Source organism: Thermobia domestica, chromosome 8 (assembly GCF_964235325.1).
Source record: "Thermobia domestica chromosome 8, izTheDome1.hap1.1, whole genome shotgun sequence".
In the NCBI taxonomy this organism is placed as follows: domain Eukaryota; kingdom Metazoa; phylum Arthropoda; class Insecta; order Zygentoma; family Lepismatidae; genus Thermobia; species Thermobia domestica.
The window spans coordinates 234,072,151-234,080,437 of NC_137461.1; positions in this window are offsets into that span (position 1 = coordinate 234,072,151).

Consider the following 8,287-nt stretch of genomic DNA (forward strand, 5'->3'; position numbering starts at 1 on the left):
TATAAAATCTGAAGGTACATTTAACACACTTGAAGTATGTTTTACTGTGAAATTAAAGTGAAATAACCTATAAAACAAATTACCATAAGGCTTTAACCTTTTTAAATTTCTCAAAGCATAACTAAGTCCCATATTATCAACTTTCAATTCAAATGGTGCCTGCGAAAGAAAAGCTTTATACCTTTCCATCCCTTCAACAACTGCCATTAATTCAAGGAGAAAGTTTGGTTTGTTTGCATATATTTTCGAAGACGTCTGCTAAAGAATCCTACGGGAACCTCTTCCCCTTTATCATTCATTTGTGAGATCATCCCGCTTAAAGAAGTAAGTGCGGCATCAGTAGACGAGTAAAATTTCTTATTTAAATCTTGTAGTTTTAACATAACATGACTTTCAAACTTTTCTTTAATTCTATCTAAAGCAGCTTGTTGTTCTTCTCCCGATTTGGAATGAACTTTTGGACTCCTTAACCTAGTTAATGGATCCATAAGGTCCTGAACGTTAGGTATAAATTTTAAAAAGTATTGTAAAAATGAACACATACTAATCAATGCTTTCCTATTCTTAGGAGAGGTTAGTTTTTTAATGACCTCAATTCTAGAAGGGTCCATATATATATTACCGTCTTCTATTATATGACTTAAGTAGCTTACTTTATGTTGAAACAGAGAGCATTTATTAAAAGACAAAGTGATGTTATTTGTTTTCAAAAATACCAAAGACTTCATCCAATAATCGTTATGGCTCTCAATATCTGCCATATGTATTAACAGATCGTCTGCATACCACGTTACTACCCTATCTTTAAGATGGTGTAATAAATTAGTTATTAACTTACTCAATGCAAAAGAACCACTAGCAATCCCGAAATGCTAATATCAGTACTCAAAGAGCCCCCTATGAGTAAAAAATGCTGTATATTTTACAGAATCTTCACGTAGCTTAATTACATGTTAAGCATGATGAATATTTAATTTTGAAAATATCTTACTATTTGATAATTCACTCATATCTTCAACTCGAGGGGTAACGCTGAGAATTTAATATCTTTTTTTGATTAATTTTTTGGTAAATAACGATTAAACGTATACTTCCGTCCTTATTTCCTACCAAGAAACAAGGCGATGCATACGGACTATCACTTTCCCGTATAATATATTGTTCTAACAATGAATCCGAAATTTCATACATTTGTTTTTGAGCCACCCGACTGAGAGGATAAGCTTTTCCTCGTATCGGTTCGTCATCTTTTAATATTATTTGATGACTATATTCTGGGACTTCCCCCACATGTTCTGCAAATACATTACTATATTGATTCACCAAATTGATCAACATACGTTTGTAAGTTGCGATCTAATTCTAATACTTTGGGATCAACTGCAATTAGTTTACTTCTGGAGGCGTTCTCTCCATCATTTTTAGGGCGAATACTCGTTTTCCCTTTCCATTGATCTTTTATGTTAACATGACTATTACTCATCACAAAGGAAGAATTTGCAACATTCGACAACGGTTCGCATGTCTTCTCAATACCATATGCTTGCTGCCTATTGAAAAACCCATTTTTATTTTGTTTCTCTTTTCTGAAATTATTTATCAACTTCTTTTGATAACCATTATTTTGACTACCGTAATTCTTATCACCCAATGGAGTGAATAATCTTCTATAACGGCTCTTTTATAGTCAAATCATCTGACTTATCAATTTCGGCTTTAAGGTTATAATTCTGGTTGATTCTATAGTACAATGGAGTTGTCTTGTTATTCTCTAAGCCTAGCACAAGTTTATTTGTTCCAAGGTCAATTGAAACTCTCATATTGTTTAAATCTTGAATACCCAAAATAAATGTAGGTTTCAATTCATCAGCTAAGAAAAATTTAACTTTATACACCCTATTCAGTAATGTTAAAGGCAATGTAACTGATTTGTTAAAAATGACTACTTTATTGTCAATTTCTCAACCTGTAAACGAATCATGCTTAGTGTTGTACCTACTTTTAAGTTTAACATTCCATTGCTCAAAAGATTTTGCGTCCATAATACCAATGGTAGAATAAAAATCTATACAACCTTGTAATCTTTTTCCTAAGATAAAAGCATTAACAAAGGTAGCAACACTTTTTTGCCCTACAACTTCATTTATGCCATTCCTGCTTTTACTTTCTATATTATCCATACACATTTCCCTTGAATAACTTTTCCATCTGTTTTTGTCTTGTTTTGTAATTTTCTGTTTTAAGCTCAACTTCTCCTCCTACATTTTCATTCTACCTGTATTCTAGCGTCACGCAGTTCAATCGTCTCGAGAGGTTCAAAGTACGTTTTATATTGCATCTACTAGCATAATGTGGACCACCACACTCATAGCAAGCTATATGCTTTTTTAAAACTGCCTTCTTTACTTTTTCCTCAGTTACAGAAAATTTATTTATCATTTCATACGTATTTATATTATTTAAATATACTACATAAGAATGAAGTTCACTCTCAAGAGCCTCTAATGAACTCGGTACTCGAACTCCAAAAATTTCTCTTACAAGACGTGGATCGAGACCACTCAACACAATATCTTTTGTGTTATTCTGATCTAATCTACCATGTAGAATTTGGTAACCTTTTCTTAACACTATCTACAAATTCCACCGGATACTGACCCCGTAATTGCATAGGATTAACAAATTTCTGATTTACAATCCTTCTTACTATTGAAGAACTCAAATTTGAAAATATGACATGAGCTAACGTAATCCATTTATCATAAAGTCTCATATAGTCTAGTATTTTACTACGTAAAATACATTTACTTTTACTTAATACATTACAACGGATTCATACGGAAAAAATATTTCCCTCATTTAAAGATTCAACGTTTAATAAAAATTGGAACAGTGACATATCGTCATTTCCATCGCGCACATTAATTTCATTACTTAGATTACAGAAAATATTATGAGCTACTCCTATGGTGAGTTTATCTAAGTTAGTCCTGAATGGCTCAAAAACATGTAATAAATTTGAATCATTATGCATTGATTGCATATTAAAAAAGGATTCCTACTTCCACTTTTACAATTCATTTCTTTATTGCTTGACAAAAAATTATTCTCATCGACTACTTTTGTCGATTGATCAGCCAAATGGAAAGAACGAAACAGCCGACTACTAAGAAAACTGTTCATGTCTGTTTCTCGGTTAACTAACCTTGCACAACCACTAACTAGTTCGTCTGTCAGCTCTGTTGATAACAACCTCCTATGTTCTTCCAAGTTATCTGCACTATCAGGCGTAACAAAAGGATTACCTACCTCTGATCAGAGTCTATGTACTTGACTTATATAACTGCATGTTGTGGAACTGTCATGCATATCATCAGGGGACTGATTTATAATTCCTGCATCTCCATTTGGAAAACGATTCAATAGTAGTTGTGGTCTGCGTCCAATAGAATATTCTGACTAAGCCATCACCACAATATAACACACAATATACACAAGCTCAAAAACACCACTTTTCTTTCCTTCCTCACGTGTACGCTACTTACAAGGAAGTTAACACTGTTGTAATGCCACAAATCTACAAGTCTTTCGGCTCCCAACAGCAAGGTCACAGCGATATAAACACCTGCGATAGGCATGTCAAGTTTGTATTCAATGGGTCCCAATAACACTATTGAGGGTGATGAATTCCTTTCGATATTTTTTTCACAGTTCGTATAAAATGCCTCTTTCTTCGTTACTTAACACTCAGATAAGTATTTTTTAAAGATAACTATTCTGAAATTTGCACCGATGCGTTAGATTTAATAATGCAACACACCGAAGGTGCCGAGTTAAAAACCCACGCAAAATAATTTAAAAGTTTGATACTTAAGAGCGTTGCACGCTAAAGAGACGAGTTGATAAGATAATTGACAAAAACCACAGTAGAGTCCTGCCAACTATATAAATGAAATTCCATTTTTATTAATTAAGATATAATATTTTAATGATCACCTTAGCGCAGAAATTACACAGATTTTCACAATAGCACTGAAAGCAATATAAGTTTTCGAAAGGTTCTTTCCACATTAGAACTACTAGACAACATTCGCATTCTACCAATCCCGATTTATTTTTTCAATGTTCATTTTCTTCTTTCAGAATTAAATTGAACAAAATATAAGGTATATATGTTGCTTACCAATAGTCCATTTTAGCAAACCACATCGGGAATTTATAATAAACAGTAGCAAGCACCACATGTGACTCCGAAAATATTTCAGAAAATACGTTACACACGTGTTAAATAGACAAATCCTTGTAATCACATACAACTTCTTGGATTTCTATAAACTTTTTCATTACAAAATCCTCTTCACAATTTATAGCATGCCAACATTTTAAACACGTAGAAATTCTTAGTAACATTCAGAAACCACAACCAAAGAATATAACTTTCCTTTCGGAGGCCACTTAAACAAGTATAACGTATGCACGTATTTCGAATATTATTCAGGTATTATCTGTCAGGAAAGTAAATGTACACCTATTTTTCGAGTCTGGCATTCCTGCGCTCCATCCGTGGAGAGTATGAGAATTAAATCAATCAAATGTTTACTGAGGGGCAAAAAGAAAAGTCTAATCTGAATAATACATTGCAGAGGGACACAAGCTGTGAATACGAATAGTGCATGGTGTAAATAAAGGACGACACCAAAAGAGAAAACCAGAAACAGCTCTTAAACGGAGAAAAAATTGTCGAAGTGGGAATATAAAACACAAATACAACAAATACGCCGACAACTAAACATTCACTACGCTATGATCTTGGTGTAGCGGTTAAGGTGCTGGCTTACAAATGCGAAGGACGTCAGTTCGAATCCCCAGCAAGGACTTTTTTTTTTTAATTTTTGTTAATAATACATACAGCTCATGAGAGATGGTAAAAGAGGTCGTATTTAGTATTTCGTAGCAATTATTATTGGTAATGTTTATTACTGATAATACGTTTTGTCTTTGCATATTTCTTTTATTGTTTTCTTCATTCGAAAGAGAAGAATATCAAAACAAATGACACCAAAATTCCTTTTATTTTGTTTCTAAAAGCCATTTGCAATTAGTGAAGAATAAAAATTGAACGTTCCGACGTAGCTGCAAAAAGTAAAAAGAAAAACATGGAAGTGGAGGGGATCGAATTCATACTCATGGTTATTAAAAATACCATTTCTACATGCCTTACACCTCCCGACCAAGTTTCTACGTTAGCAAGTAAGATGCTTGTGTTTAGATTAGGCTGGTCAATACGTTTTGCAAACAGGCCCGGTTCAGCTCTGACGCACCACAGGTGCGAAAAGGGAGCCAAACACTTTTTCTCTCTCCCTCTGTGTGTCTATTTATCTATCTGTATATATATAACGCTATTTGTGAATGCCATAACCACCTTAATTTTCAGCGAATTGAGACGAAACTTGGCACAAACATTAATTCTTGAAATCTTGATGAGTTCGTTAATCAGAATAATCAGATGAAAATGTTCAAAATGGCGGCCCTTCAAACTCTTAAAAAGTTCCAAGGGAACCAAATTTCGCCCATGAATAGGTATTCAGGAAGTTTGAGTAACTTTTCCTCTTTTACTGAAATATTTGTGTGGAGGGACTTATCCTCTTTTATTGAAATATTGGACCCGATTAATCGCCTAAAGAAGGTTCACGTCCTTTCGCTACGGTCAGTTTTTTTTTGCAGGAGGGGGGGGGGGGTATTTTCCTATCGGAACAAGGTGATTATTAGTGATGATATGAAATTACACATTGAGAGTGAAGGAACTTGTGAAACGTGTTATTTGAAAGAATAATATAATAAATGTGCTTTCCCCTAACACAGAGAACTGTAAATCATATATTTCGAGTTCGAGAGCGTGAATGGCGAGGAGTGTTATTTGATTTGCTTTTTAGTAACACAGTGCATTGCATATAAATGTAGGCAACACTAGTGGTAAGTAAAACAATAATAATAATAATAATAATAATAATAATAATAATAATAATAATAATAATAATAATAATAATAATAATAATAATAATAATAATAATAGATATTTTTGTGGAAGGCAATACCTTCTTCAAACGTAATGATTGTAATGCCATATCTCCCTTACAAACAAAATATTAGCAATTTATATCGAGAGAACGGGAAATTGTAGAGTGATGGAAGCAACGGTGGACAGTATACACACATAGTACTCAGAAAAATAAGCGATTTCAATGCAAAATGAACGAAGAGTCATTGTCATGGGGAGTCATGGGGCCACGGCAGAGCCCTCTTTAGGCAAAATGTCGATAACTTATATCGAGAGAACAGATGGTTATAGTGGGATGGGACCAACGTTGGACACTGTGGACCCATAAGGCGCATCGAAAAAATTAGGGGGGGGGGCATCAGCCAGCCTTACTTATTTCCACATAATAATATAAAATTATATTGTCGAAATACACACACGAGTTAGCTAGTAATATTTCATATTATTATCATTATTATTATTATTATTATTATTATTATTATATTATTATTATTATTATCAACAGCGTATTTTCATTACGTGTGCATGTTTGACATGAAACCAAAGAGAAGATCCATCATTCGTAGAAAGAATAAGAATAGCCAGTTACTTTAACTGTGAAGGACGGCGAAAAATACGAAAAGAGTGACTACCTGTAGGAAAAGAAATAATTCTTTCTCTCAAATGAATAAAAAAAAGCCCAGATAGATTCGAACTCGCATGGACGGCGCGAAAAGCCAGTGTTTTGTCCACTTTTTTTTCACTGACTCACCAAACTTGTTTCAGTAACTTACTTATTACTAATTTTACTTGCTTCACTCGTTTAATTTGCTTTTTCTAATAACTTGTAACGACAGGGACACGAACACAGAAACATCGAGGACAGTTAAAAGTCAAAAATGCTCTCCCACCGGGAATCGAACCTGGGACACCATACACCAAAGACGCACGTGTTAGCCAGTAGACCAGCGGGGAGGACACCGCTCACTCCCTGTGTCGATAGGGATTACGACCACTGTATTACCAGCTATCACTTCTGTGTTTTGTATACTATGATCACATGTTTCTCCTTTGCTGGAAGAGTTAAACCTACATTCTATGTAATACATGAAATATTTAGACCTACATGCTCTTCATACAATGTAATAAAAGGGTCATGCTGGGAATAAGAAAAAGAACATGCCTTGGACAAAACGGAAACTATTGGCATCAGAAATATTTATCAACGAGGAATGAGCAGTAGTATATTTCAGAACAGTTACTGTTTAGTTCAGTAAACGAAGAAAGGGGTATAAAAAAGCGAAAATGTCGCGTCAACGAGATCGGCCCGAGTTGACAGAGGCAGAAGCAGATGTGTAGTAATACAACTTGGTTAAATTGATAGTTGATTCTTTATCCTGTAGTAGATCGTATCACAACTTTACGGGAGAGCAGAAAAAGACTTACTAACGCTATCATATATTAAGCTTTAATAACACGATCATATAGACACAAATGAATGTAACTGTGAGTACTACAACTTGGATTTAACGAGATCCGTTTAGATATTTAGTGGTTTGTAGGGTTGTGTAAGACACAAAAAGATAAGACACAATATAATTCTTCATACCTCAGCTTCCAGTAGCTAGATACATGCAATTTCTGGTTAGATACTGAAACTGCTGAAGCAATTTAATGCATGACGTATTGCTGGATACAAAATACTTTGCATTACTTGTTTGTTTATAGACAGCTACTAGCTTAATGTTCTGAGAGGTTGTGTATAAACTAGGGATACCCAATTCCGGAATTATTACTTTCCGGACTCCCGAAAGTAAAACCGGACAAATTCCGGAATTCGGAAATTTCCGATTTTGGAACAATTCCGGAATTCGGAAAAATCCGAAATTTAGAAATTTCTGATTTCGTTAAGAATTTTTTTCGAAATCCGGAGTTTTTCTCAATTCCGGAATTTTCTAAATTCCGGTTTCTTCCCGAGTTCAGCAATTCTTCTGAATTTCAGAGTTTAACTGAATTTCATAATTTTCCGAAATCCGGAAAGTGAAAGTTCCGCTTCCGAAAAATGAATTAATTTTGGTTAATATGAATCGTGGCGGAAATAAGTCTTTGACCAGGTAATGGCGACTGCTTTGAAAGAAATGGAGAGTATGAGAATTCAATCTGTCATATTTGTAGTTTCGTGTGGAGAAAAAACAAACATGTGAAACAACGGCTTAAGAACAACTCAAGTTATTAATATAAACTTTGCCG